Raw genomic sequence first — 14,223 nt, forward strand, 5'->3', positions numbered from 1 at the left:
TTCCCACCTATTTTTCCAGAGTCAGTTTAAGGCAAACTTATAAAAATTGCTTTCTAATCTCTATACTAAATCTTAGCTCATTTTGTAAGAATTCATTTTTTTAGGTATGTAGTAGCAGACACTGTTTTAAGATCTTTATATGTATTCATTCAACCTTCACTATTAAGTAAATATACATAATCTGTATCCATTCATTCAAAAATTACATAATGAGCATCTATTAATGTGCAGAAAAAGAATACTGCATGCCAGGTATTACGAAGAATGAAACAAAGTCCTGGCCTTTCTAAAGCTTGAGATCTTATGAAGGAGAGGAAAGTATACGACAGAGGACCATCAAGTAACCAAAGAGGTTTATTTCATTGTGTGTTTGTGTTATTTCACTTGGAATAATCTTTCTCTGATCCAGCTGGGTGCTTGTTGAGAATAAAGGGCGATGTCTCACATTCTTTCATCTCTTGGTGCTGCTGGACAAATAGGTACCAGGTTTTGATGATGGGTATCATGTATACTGCTGTAAAAGCCATCCCCAGAGAGGAGCTGGAAGTATCTAACTTAGGCCCACCCATGTCTTTTTTTTCCTGAATAAGAAAAGCAGTTAAGTAGAAGTGGAAATTGTGTTGATTTAGGGATGGTCAAAACTCAATATTCAAAAAACAAAGATCATGGCATCTGGTCCCATCACTTTACAGCAAATAGGGAAAAGGTGGAAGCAGCGACAGATTTTATCGGGCTCCAGAATTGCTGTGGATGGTGACTGCAACCATGAAATTAAATGGCACTTGCTCCTTGGAAGAAAAGATGTGACTCTTGATGAAAGTGAAAAAGGAGAGTGAAAAAGTTGGCTTTAAAGCTCAACATTCAGAAATTAAGATGATGGCATCCAGTCCCATCACTTCATGGCAAATAGATGTGGAAACAGTGGCTGACTTTATTTTCTGGGGCTCCAAAATCACTGCAGATGGTGATTGCAGCCATGAAATTAAAAGACGCTTACTCCTTGGAAGCAAAGTTATGACCAACCTAGACAGCATATTCAAAAGCAGAGACATTACTTGGACAACAAAGGTCCGTCTAGTTGAGGCTATGGTTTTTCCAGTGGTCATGGATGGATATGCGAGTTGGACTGTGAAGAAGGCTGAGCGCCGAAGAATTGATGTTTTGAACTGTGGTGCTGGAGAAGACCTGAGATTCCCTTGGACTGGAAGCAGGTCAAGCCAGTCAATCCTAAAGGAAATCAACCCTGAATATTCATTAGAAGGTCTGACGCTGAAGCTGAAGCTCCAATACTTTGGCCACCTGATGCGAAGAGCTGACACATTGGAAAAGACCCTGATGCTGGGAAATACTGAAGGCAGAAAGAGAAGAGGGCAGCAGAGGACGAGATGGTTAGGTAACATCACTGAATCAATGAACATGAATATGGGCAAACTCCAGGACACAGTGGAGGATAGGACCCTGGGGTTCTGCAAAGAGTCAGACAACTTGGCAACAGAACAACAGAGTCTCTGTTTCCAAACAGTGTGAGGTGCGTTATAGCGGTCACTATTAAAAGACAGTCGAATTCTTGGGCTGTTGACGTTTGAGGGATTGAGAAGGAAAGCAGAAGTAGAACTTGAGTAAAAATATGAAGAGAGTTGAAAATTATGGTCCTGTTTTTAGGAAATACGTTTGAAAATCTTTATAGAAAGCAATGACTGCTTCTGGAAACACTGCCTCTTTGCTAATAGGAATAATAAATGTGGTTCTTTCCCCTAAAAGCACACCAGTAGCAACATTACGGATTACTGCTAACACTTAAATGTCTGTCATTTATGCATTTAGTATTAGTGATCTTAATACTGATTTATTATGACTCATACTCTCTTTTCAAGAGTTACGTCCAGAAATTCATGCTCTGGATTTGAATGTTAGTCTCAGTAGGAGCTTCTGCCATAGTCTATTGCCTAGAAGTTACTCTGTAGTACCAATTCTGCATTAGCTAGGCTCTTAAAAAAAACAGCAAAAATTGGCTTTAAAAAAATTAATGAAAGAACATTAACTACATAAAGAATCAAAGGGAAGGCTGAAAACTAGAGAACTAGGGCAGCCCCAAGGACTCTCAAGTCACAAATTTGTGAACTCTAATAAATGGGTCACTGGTGTTACCCAGTGACATCTCCAAAGGAGTCAAACTGATGGTTTCAAAAAGAGTAATATGGATAGTTTAAAAAAAAAAAAAAAAAAAAGGGACAATGAGGAGCCTTAGCATTCTAACAAGCTGAGATATAAGACTAAGAATTCTGGGAAATTGCATTTTTAAATATTTTGATCACTTTGATGCAGCCAGCATTGTTAAGATGGTTAAATTAGATTGCATATTACTATTGCGAGTTTTCTGAGGAGCTAGTCATGATCTTTTTTACCTCTTACAGATTATATATCAATTCAGAAATATACTTACTGGAGTTGAGTAGGAAGAAGCCAAGCTGTGAGCTTTATTGAGAAAGCTTGACTGAAAAACTTCGGCCTACGATTCCCATTGAACTTGTCCCACTCTTTCTATACCTTGAGGCTCACCTTGGAAGGGAAATATTTAATCTAACAGGAAAGAATTGTGACTGACATCCCCACCGTGTTAAAGAAGTTGATTCCAAGAGAGTCTGGTAAGCCTCCAGACTCTGCACTCTGACTCAGTTCTGCTTACTATAGGTAGAGGAATGAACACATGTTCCAGCTGAGCCCATCAAAGTCTGAACTAGAGCCCCAGAAGGGACTGAACCCCACCTAGTCTTCAGGGTCCTTCTCCCCATAGCGTTAGCTGGACAGAGAAGTCAGTCTTCTGGTACTTTGACGCAGAAGTAGAACAATCTCCAGAGAAGGGCAATGGCACCCCACTCCAGTACTCCTGCCTGGAAAATCTCATGGATGGAGGAGCCTGGTCGGCTGCAGTCCATGGGGTCGCTGAGGGTCAAACAAGACTGAGCGACTTCACTTTCACTTTTCCCTTTCATGCATTGGAGAAGGAAATGGCAACCCACTCCAAGGTTCTTGCCTGGAGGATCCCATGGACAGAGGGGCCTGGTGGGCTACAGTCTATGGGGTTGCAAAGAGTCAGACACGACTAAGTAACTAACAGGCAGACAAGCACAACAGTGACAACAATCATTTGTTTCTCCTTCAAGCCTGCAGGTCAGCAGATGGCCTCATTCTCGCTTTACTGCTGAAGAGGCACAGAACTCGGAGGCTTCACTTCAAACTTGTACACTGATGCTTTTCCACATTCCACTGACCAAGGCAAGTCTTATGGTTCAGCCAAACTTGAGTGGGAAAGGGAAATACACTCCTCCCCAGGAGATGGTGGGGAGAGGTGTGAAAATCGAATGCAAGGCTCTAATAGACCAGGGATTGGCAAACTTTTTCTGTAAAGGGTCAGTTGAGGCTCTGCAGCCAATATGGTCTCTTGCACCTACTCAAGTGAGTCAGTTGTTATGAAAGCTCCTCAGACAGTAAGTAAACGAATGAGCATGGCTGTGTTCCAGTAACAAAAAGCTGATGTGCTGTATTTGGTCCATGGGTTACAGTTTGCTGACCCTGTAATAGATACTTTTGCTCTTTTGTTCGCAAATGTTCAAACCTGTCCCTGGCTCAAAGCAACTGATTCTCTGATACTTAAGGCTCACATTTAAAACATCATTATTTATTGAATCTATCCACAGTACCTCAAATGGGATGGCCCTCTATTTCATCTCAATCCCGTATTGAAACAACTGGCTATTTCTTTGAGGTACTCCTCAGGACACCCTACCATGAATTTGTATCTGAAAACTTGGGAAGGGAGCCTCTTTGGCATATGGCGCCTATGAAGAGGTTGAGAACAGCGAAAACGCTACATGCTTCTATTTTTAATCACTGTAGAAACATGGATGCTGAATACATTTTTATTACCAGTATGCATTCAGTTTCTTAGGTTCCTAACCTCCTGTATGTTTTGTAATTATGGACTGAAAAATTACTAGCATAATAAAGTAGGTATCCACACACATATTTAATTTTTTCTTTACCTTCTGTTTCATGTAATTGTAAGATTCATCTTAATTTTATTAAGTGTGAAAATTCAGGATAGCTGAAATAATGCTACATTGTAATACCTAAGTTTTCCACCAGGCGTCACTAATACTGTGAATTTCTTTTGACTCTAAAGACTAATATTCCACTTTTCTTATTGAAAGTTAACATTGGGACTTCTGGCTACAAAAAGACGTCGGGAGAGAAAACACAGCATCTGTCCTTTGCTAGGCATTTTACATGAACTGTCTCATTTAACTCTTATGCTTTAGTGCACAAAAAGCATTGCAGGGTCAGTGGGCATGCAGACAGCACTGTTTTAAAGTTTAGATGGTCTCCTTTGTCCGCGGCCATGGAAGTTCATTTGACTCCATACCAAGCACATCGAAAGGAGTGTTTCCTCACCATTTTCTTGGTGGCTGTTAAACCGTCTACATCCTGTTAGCAACTGAGTGTCCAGAATAAGTCAAGTTTTCCTTTACTGGGCTTTAAGTTTCATTGGTGAGTTTGTATTTCCACCTCAGATGACTGACCAATGATGGGCAGCAACCAAAACACAGAGGACATTTTCCTATACCTTATCTATAGTGGTTATGGAAAAAAATCAAGTATGAATTTTCAAGCATTTGTGAACCAGTTTTCCAACTTGCCAGGAGAATTGTTCATTACTCCTTGGGGCATTAATTCTTGGCTCAACTTGTAAATAATTTCTCATTTTTAAAAATTCCGTGTATGAAACTGTATTTCAGTTACTTATTCATTGTAACCATGATCAAAGTTTGTGTTGGAATAACAATGGAATAAAACCTATTAAACTTCAAATTTTATTAGTTATATTTTCTAAAAACAGATCTTTAGTAATCTTTCCATTCTTCATGATTATGGCTTTGAAAGTCAGCAGAATTAACCTATGCTTATTAAAAAAAAAAAAAAAAATCTAGCTGGGAGAGCTACTTAATCTCCATTAGAGCGGACAATCCGGTTCCAATCTGGCAAAAACATTGTAGCCCTAGCGACAAAACTATTAGAAAAGGCCTAGAGAGAAAAATGTCAGAGCTGACCCTTTGATTACACAAGTCAGTTTATGTTACCACTTCACCTATTTTTGTCCTCTTACCACTTAATCTATGTTTATACTAGAGAAACATAATACAGTTTCATTTATTTGTCTAGGTCCATTTTCATCTACATTTATCTGCATCATTTTGCTATGCAAGCTGGTTTGCACAAAGGAACTTAACATCAGATCAGAATCTTTATTGTCTTGGAATTTCATCTGTGCTGGAAAAGGCCTCTGAGCATAAGCAGGCTAACCACACTCTGCTTCCATGCAAGGGAAAGATCTCAAACATCTTTAAAAACTAGTTAGATACAGATATATCAAGTAGATGCCTAGACATGGATATGATTTCTATCTGAAGGGCAGTCTCCTTGTCTATGTGCAGAAGTTAGTGGTTTTAAAGATTGAGTCAGTAATACCAAAATAGTTCATGTCTAAAATACCATTCTTGGATTGCTGTACTCAACCATAATAATCAATACAGCTCTGTGGAAACCAACTCAAGGTTTCCAGATCTAAGAAAGGAAATTTGTAGGCAATGATTATCTACCATGTGCCAAGCACCAATGAATGCTTTACATCTGTTCAGCCTCATTCCTTCTAGGAGACCGGAGGGTGGGGCTCGTGAAGAAGTGAGAGACTTGGGCTGCACCCTGTGGCCTTGGGAACTGGTGAGGGGACACGGGGAGGGCCACGGAGCAAAGAAAAGGATGAGGTCTGAGTCTCAGTGACAAGTCCTCCGCAGTAAGGAACGGCTCCAAAGCCTCAGTTCAGGACTGCGAGGAGAGAAGAGTGTGGAAAGAGAAGGACTGGATCCAAAAGGAAGGTTTCATAACTCCTGATGCCTAGAGGGTAACCGTGAAGGAACACTGAGTAGGTAGGAAGAGCCCTTCATAGAGTATCTTTAGCTCAAGTTGTAGGCAGGAATGGGCTCTGGCATCAAGTTAGTACATTATATGCATTGTCTCTGGAGTAGGAAATGGCAACCCACTCCAGCAGTCTTGCCTGGAAAATCCCATGGACAGAGGAGCCTGGCAGGCTATGGTATATGGGGTCGCAAAGAGTCAGACACGACTGAGTACACACACACATTATCTCAATCCTTAGAACAAACTATCTTCATTTTACACCTGTAAAAAGTGAGATTCAGGTAGGTTAAGTAATTTGCCCAACTTCAAACATCCTGAATACATTCCCAGACCTGACTTCAAAACCAATATTCTTTCTACTGTACCTCACTGCCTCTCAGAGACTAGGGAACAAGGAAGAGCTCCCCTGCTCCAGTGCCCATCTCAGCCAAGGAGACTTACCACTGAATCTAACCCCAGGCTGCAGAAGAGAAAACTCACAGCCACCATATTTGACTGTCGAGGTGTAACTTTTTTAAAAGACTCTTTTTCATAATAAGCTATCACTAAATGTTTATAAACACAGAGCATTTTGCTGTGTAACAGGAGCATTTTCTTCTATCAACATTTTCTTCTCTCATTCTTTCCCTTGTTTTTGCACCAAGTGCTGTGTTAGAATTTGGGTTTCTACTTTATGGACTTTAACCCATTTGAGAAACAGACACAGAAAATAGGAAGAGATTGAAATGTACTTATTACTACCTAAACTATGGGGTTGCTATTAATGCTGGGTAGGAGGAAGCAGAAACAGGCTTGCTCCTCCTCCTCCTCCATGAATGAACTGTGAACACTCAGAACACTTCCATCCTGCTCACTCAACCCCAGCACCAGCATGGGAGTAGAAGACCTGCATCCTGAATTCCAAGGGTAGAACTAGAAAGCACCTGACCTGAGCTCCTGTCAGTCTCAGAAAGTGTTCCTCTTCGTTGCTGGGATGGTGTGAGAGAAAGTGGAGAGAGGAACCGCAAACATTTCTCCAGTGCCAGCTCCCATCAGCAGTATCAGAGCAGCAACCTGGAGGCAGGAGTAGTGTGCACCCCCCCCCAGTGTTTGCTGGGTCTTTGACCTTCTGTCGTACCCCACTGTGTTCTGCTCGCACCATGCCAGTTACTTTGGTGCCCAATACTTCCAGGCATCTGTGTGAAAGAAATATTCATGGTGATGGCGATAAGGATTTTTTTTTTTTTACTTTGCTAATTATGTATTTTAATATGTATTCAGAAAAATACATAACACATTTTAACATACGAGCTAAAGATTTTTAAGTACACATAACATTTTTTTTTTTTTTTTGAAGTATTAGTGTGGGTGCTAGGCAAACAAAAATCACGAAGGCAGCGTGGATATGAAGGGAGGCTGGCGGCGATGTCATGAGCCATGGCCTCAGGAGGTCAGACGTAAGCCAGGGTGGCAGTCCCTAAGCGGGGCAGGCTGCGTGCTCACAGTGCTGCGTGCTCTCGCCATCCGGCACTCTGCTCCTTGCTGCACAGACCTCCCCGTTGGAGCCACTGACGGGCATTTCACTCTGCCCACAAAAGACTCTAGCAGCATATGAGTCAGACAGGAGTCCATGCAGCACCATAAACTCAAAATTCAGTCCCTATTCTATTCTTATCACTAATTATGTCCTAGCATGCTGTCCAAAATACATCGCCAGACTTTATGAAATGAACACAAAGACTGGATCAACAACGTAAAAACGCTCCAAATTCAAACAATAGGCAGCTCTTATTATTTGACTTCCTCAAAACTAACTCCCCCTGCAAATAAAAGACCATAGAAATTAAAGCCCAAATGCCTTCACTCCCAATGTTATGGGCTCAGTCTCAGCCAGAGGGTCTTACACAGTTGTCTGGCTTCCTATATCTGCAGCTGCGTCCTGGGCAGCTGGTCTTTCATAAGAATGTAGCTTCTCTAAACCTAATCTCTAGTTGTGTAGTGTGGGTCAACGCTGCTATTCTCAGCCAAAGAACATGACAGACGACTCGGCGGGACCTGTGTTGGAGACAGTGAGGCCTTGAGAAGAGCGGGTCTCAGTCCCACGGCAGGCCAGCCAGCTGCGCCAGAGTCAAGTCCACGGTCTCGGAATCTGCACTCACTGACCGGAAACTGCCCAACAGCTGTGCTTGTCCATGTTTAATATATGTGTGTATTTCTTCTTTGTGCTTTTTCTTGTTTTGTTTGGGTGGTGCTCATGCGATCTCCCCGTATATGCTGCCTACTTTGTCTCAGAGGGACATGTGAGACATTATTGCCTTCTTAGAAAATTTAGATATTCTAGTTTCTTGTCTCATGGAAGATTGTGGCCTAGAGAAAACCTCTACTCCCAAATTCTTCCAACCACATTCTTTCTAGGAGTGAAGTACACTTTTCTCCATGAAAATATAAGGGATTGGGTAGAGACCATCACCCTACTTCCTTAGCACTATGTTTTTTAACTTAATAATATACGCTGCTTTATTTAGTCTGATGATTATGATTGTCATCACTCTTCCATAAACTTTTTCTTCCTACCTAGGTAGGTTGAGTTGGACCTAGATAGGCAGTAGGTGACCAGAGTCAAAATTAAAACAAAAAAATTAAAACACCAGGATCTCAGTAAGACCAGAGGGTCAGGATTACTCTTGTAGTGTTGGTGGGAATGTAAACTGCTTCCACCACTGTGAAAAACAGTTTGAAGGTTTCTTTAAAAATTGAGGACAGAATTTCTAACTGATGCAGCAATTCTATTGGGTTAGCCAAAAAGTGCATTCAGGTTTTTCCATAGTATCTTATAGAAAAAAAGCTGAATGACATTTTTGGCCAACCCAAAACTTTCAGGTATTTGTCTGAAGAAAAGAAAAACACTAATCTGAAAAGGTATATGCATCCCTGTGTTCACTGCAGCATTATTACAACAGCCAAGATATGGAAATGACTGACATGTCCAAGATGGATAAAGATGCAACACACACACACACACACACACACACACACACACGCAACAGAAGAGTAGGCAGCCATAAATGAAGGAAATCTTGTCATCTGCGACAACATGGATGGAGCTTGAACGCATTCTGCTAAGTGAAATAAGACAGATGAAGAAAGACAAATACCATATAATTTATCTTACATGGAATATAAGAAAAAAACAAAAACAAAAACAAACTCATAGATTCAGAGAACAGACTGCTGGTTACCAGAAGGGAAGGGGTTGAAGGAGGGTGAGATGAAGGAAGGGGATCAAGTGTATGGTGATGGCTGGTTACTAGACTTACTGATTACTTTGTACTGTACGCCAATATTGATTTGTAATATTGTCTATCTGAAGTTTGTATGAATATGATATACTAATTTTACCTCATTTTTTTTTTTAATTGAGAAAAAGGAACAGAAGGATACAGAAGTTTAGTAAGACTTTAAGGAGAGTCTAGATATCACAGATGAAATTCAAAAGTTAGTATTCCAAAAGGTGGGCCATTTAAAAGATAAAACATAAGCATAAGCCAAAAAAGAAAAAAAGAAAAACCTAAACCTAAACTTCAGGGCAGAAACTTTGCTTTTTCCCTCCTTCCTGTCTCGGCAGGATCTGACTGATCGTTAGTGTAAGGAGAAAGACTGCAGCTGCGGTGGGAAGTGGTGCCAAGAGTTGCAGCTGCAGAAATTTCTTGCTTTTTTCACTTTTAATGTATAAAATTAATACATATGCAAGTTTGTTTTTTTTTAAAACCAAACAGTACAGAGTTGTGCTGAATGAAAAGTTCTCTACCTGACCTCATTCTCCTACTCCCCATATCTAATTCAGCTCCCCACTTTTAAACGTTTTTTTTTTAATTCTGCTGCTAGTTATTACCATACCTCTGAAACTTACGTTAGTTCTTCCACCTCTTGTTCATCAACTTTAGACAGTATCTACTGAGAGATGATAAACTTAGTTCATATTTCTTTATCTATCCATTGCTAAGTTTTTCCAGTCACAGTATTTTGGTACTTCTGGTGGTTATCTATAATTTTAAAGAATATGCTTAGTCTCCATATTTTGTTACATCAATTTTAGATAGCGTATCTTGAGAAGGTGAGAAAAATTTGTGTCTGACATAACCTTCCACATGTGTCTGCTGCCTTTAACATTCAAACTTCCTTTTTTTTTTTTACAAGATCAATGTGAATATTAGATTCTCTTTTATAGTTATTATTGTCTTCCAAGTTTTATTTATATGCTGATTCTATAATCTGAAATAGCATTTACATTACTGCATTATGAATTACTACTTACTGAAACATTAAATAGCTTTATTTATTGAGAAAAATAAGGACTCTATATCATAAGATGGAAAGATGAATGTTCCAAGTGTCAAGGTCAAATCAGATTCCTTAAATTCAATCTTCAAGACTTTCAAATAAATTACTCATTTAGGCAATGATACTATGACCAACCTAGACAGCATATTAAAAAGCAACATTACTCTGCCAACAAAGGTCTGTCTAGTCAAAGCTATAGTTTTTCCAGTAGTCATGTATGGATGTGAGAGTTGGACTATAAAGAAAGCTGAGCATTGAAGAATGATGCTTTTGAACTGTGGTGTTGGAGAAGATTCTTGAGAGTCCCTTGGACTGCAGCGAGATCCAACCAGTCCATCCTCAAGGAAATCAGTCCTGAATATTCATTGGAAGGACTGATGCTGAAGCTGAAACGCCCATACTTTGGCCACCTGATGCGAAGAACTGACTCATTGGAAAAGAACCTGATGCTGGGAAAGATTGAAGGCAGGAGGAGAAGGGGACGACAGAGGATGAGATGATTGGATGGCATCACTGACTTGATGGACATGAGTCTGAGCAAGCTCTGGGAGTTGGTAATGGACAGGGAAGCCTGGCATGCTGCAGTCCATGGGGTTGCAAAGAGTTGGACACGACTGAGCAACTGAACTGAACTGACCTTTAATTTCTAAGAAATCTTTCTTTGATTATTCTTGTTTCCTAACCACTTATTATTTGGGTTCTTGACCTGCAGATATCAAGTTTTGGAGGGCAGGGAGTTTAATCAAAAAATTTTTTTCAGTTCTCTTAAGTAAAGAGACTCCTGTTTTCTTCAGGGGTCAATTTAAATCTGCTCCACTTGGACCTTCTTATATTTTGCTGTTGGTATCTTCTAAACATCATGGTTTTTCCATGCACATGCATGATGACAAAGATTAATACTGGTTGCATAACTTTCATCTGTGCTATCAGACCTCTCCCATGAATGAAGAGGTGGATGGCAGGGTTTATGTGCATAGAAGCTAGTACTGTAGGCCCTATGTGTCCACAGACTCCACATCCACGGATTCAACCAACCTAAGATAAAAAAGTGTTCCCCTCAAAATTCCAGAAAATTCCAAAAAGCAATATTTAAATTTGCTGTGCACTGGCAACTATGTAAATATTTACTATGTAATATTTACATTATATTTGCCTTGCATCTATAGATTATAAGATTATCATCTATAGATGATATAAAGCATACAGAAGGATGTGCACAGGTTATATGTAAATACTACACCACTTTACACCAGGCACTTGAATAGCCATGTATTGCAGTATCCACAGGGCATACTGGGTAGAATTAACCCCTCATAGATACTGAGGTATGACTGTATTTTTTAAAGGTAAGTTTAAATATTTAGTTCACTGTGTATTTTTTTTTTGAAATTTGAAATACATTTTAATGTATATTTTTTAAATTCGACTTTTAAAAATGATGCATGATATATCAGTTATTTTATTTATTTCATTTTTTGTATGCCAGGATTCACTCACTGTTTAGAAATCTGCCTTCAACCGAGGGCTTGAAGGTTAAACATAATTTCCAGGTATGGTCAGCAGAGGGCAGCCAAGGGTAGTGGAACAAGTGCTCACTGCCGAGGATTGGTCTCCCTCTTTGTGAAGGCAGCAATCAATCAGCAGGCAGCAGCAGGAGAGAAGTTCCTCACAGCGACAGTGACCCAGAATGGGGATGGGTTGGAGAGGCAGTGGAAAGGTTCAACCACAATTCATTCTGGTATCTGTCATTAGAGACGTGAACAACTGGACATCAGGAGGTGAATCATCAGTTAGAGTACTTTCAAGTCCTGCCTGCTCCCCCCAGTCTGTCTAAAGCCCAAGTAAGGGTCCTTAAAGTAACAGGAGTGTACTATCCACCTTGGGAGATGATACACACTTCCTGTCTGAGCGTTGGCCCACGTTTCCAGCTTTGGCTAAGGGTACCACGACCTGCCATTTTGAGGAGAAGAGTGTGTGTGTGTGTGTGTGTGTGTGTGTGTGTCTGTGTGTGAGTCACTCAGTCACATCCGACTCTTTGTAACCCCATGGACTTGGGGTTGCAAGCCATGGAGCTTGCTGGGCTCCTCTGTCCATGAAATTCTCCAGGCAAGAATACTGGAGAGGGTTGCCATTTCCTTTTCCAGGGCATCTTCCCAACCCAGGGATCGAACCAGGGTCTCCAGCATTGCAGGTGAATTCTTTACTGCCTGAGTACAATGCTGACAGTTAATGAAAACAGATACATTCCAATTAAATAATCTGGGAACCAACCTAAACGTGAGGTGGCTTAGATACACGTCCTTCCTCCAGAGAGCAAACATTCGCTAGTTGTGGAAACACCATAGGACTTTTAAATTAGACAAACGCGCCTCTATGAATTGTTAGATCCATGACTCTCAGTTACCTAACTTTACTGAGCCTCAGTTTCTCTGTTTGTAAAGCTATAAATAATGATTCTTACCTCACAAATCTGCTGCAAAGAAATCAGATGACATACGTCAACCCCTGAGAGGGAGCACGCAGCTCCCCGCGCGTCAGTCAGCACTGGCGCCTGTTCATCTCCCTGCCTCGCCATGGGGGGATCGCCATGAGACTGTGTTCTGTTTTGCAATACCAAGTCTCACAGTCTCCTAAGAGTATGACTAACATTAACTGAGGGACTACTGCCGGGGTCCAGCCCCAGCTGATCCAGGGTATTCGAAGGAGAGACGGCGTAGGCGAGGGTCAGGGAACAACTGCTTAATTAAACGTTAATTAAGGATATAAAGAGTAATAGAATGAGGATAGCTCAGTAGGAAAATTCAGTGGAGAAAAGAGGCTGAGTAGCTTGGTTTACGCGGGGGACCAATAAAACTTCAAGACAAGAAGTTTGCACCACTTACGTAGGCCACAGGCGTCCTTCCGTTCTCCCGAAGGAGAGGAGACACTGAGGCCTCCCCGGTCGGATCTTAGAAGCCCAGGCATAATTAGTAAGCATGGTGGGTTCCGCGCTCCAGATGGAGACTCAACCAGAGTGAGAGAGAGAGAGACATGGGGAGACCAGTCTTTCGAGGAACTGATCCCAATTCTTTATTTTCCATGGTCTACTTTTATACACTGAGATGTTATGCAAAAGTCACGTGGGGTCAGCAGTCCTGACTTTTATCAAAGTCAGGTGCTTCATACAAATGTATACAGAGGTCTTAGGGGTGTTACATCATCTTCTGGCCAGGGGGCCTGCTGACAATTTACGACCCTCTCCTTGTGACAGCGGTCAGTCAACCAGGACACTTATTTCTCCAGGGGTGATTATTCTTAAAACAGACGCCACCCAAATAAAGTTACATTCCTATAGGGTGAGGGTGTAGTGGGTTTTAGTTAAGGAAAGAATTTACTTAGCCTAAGGTCTAACGTGATTTATATCAAACGTTAATACTTATTTCTTCTATATATTCATTAATGTGTGTAAGGGCAGGGGATATGGAGACTTAGCAACAAACATTGGCTCAACAAATGAAAAACCCTTCACCAATACGATTTCTAATCAGCCCATTACACTTATACTAATAATTTTCCAACTTTTCTAAAGAACCTGTTTTTAGAAGGTTTAAAGCATCTCGTGCCTCTCACAGTTGGGAGGCTGTGAGCAATCACATGTGGCCGGACAAGCCTGTCAGGCAGGCTAGAGAACTTTCAGAGGAGTTTGTAGGTTAAAACACTCCTATCACGCCCAGGAATTACTATTAACTGGAGCTCTAAGTTAACTCCTTCTCCGAAAGAGGTGGTGGGGGACAGCCCCCTGTAAAGTCAGAGGTGTAGGTGAGAGCACAAAGTAGTAAAGTAGGCAGGCTCTGGTTATGGGGGTAGATGCTCGAGGATTTCCAGGGGGACTCCTGAGGCTCGATCCCGCCTTTGCGTATGTCGAGCCTCCTTGCTCGTGACCTTTGC

At 41.1% G+C, this 14,223-nt stretch overlaps 1 long non-coding RNA gene across 1 annotated transcript; it reads left to right on the plus strand.

Annotated features, from left to right (window-relative positions):
- The first annotated feature begins 1,314 nt into the window (after positions 1-1,314).
- On the plus strand, positions 1,315-4,869 carry LOC123466003. Its single transcript, XR_006641290.1, has 2 exons — positions 1,315-2,645; positions 3,165-4,869. It is a non-coding gene; the product is annotated as an uncharacterized LOC123466003 (long non-coding RNA).
- The last annotated feature ends 9,354 nt before the right edge of the window (positions 4,870-14,223 follow it).

This window comes from Bubalus bubalis, chromosome 7 (assembly GCF_019923935.1).
Source record: "Bubalus bubalis isolate 160015118507 breed Murrah chromosome 7, NDDB_SH_1, whole genome shotgun sequence".
In the NCBI taxonomy this organism is placed as follows: domain Eukaryota; kingdom Metazoa; phylum Chordata; class Mammalia; order Artiodactyla; family Bovidae; genus Bubalus; species Bubalus bubalis.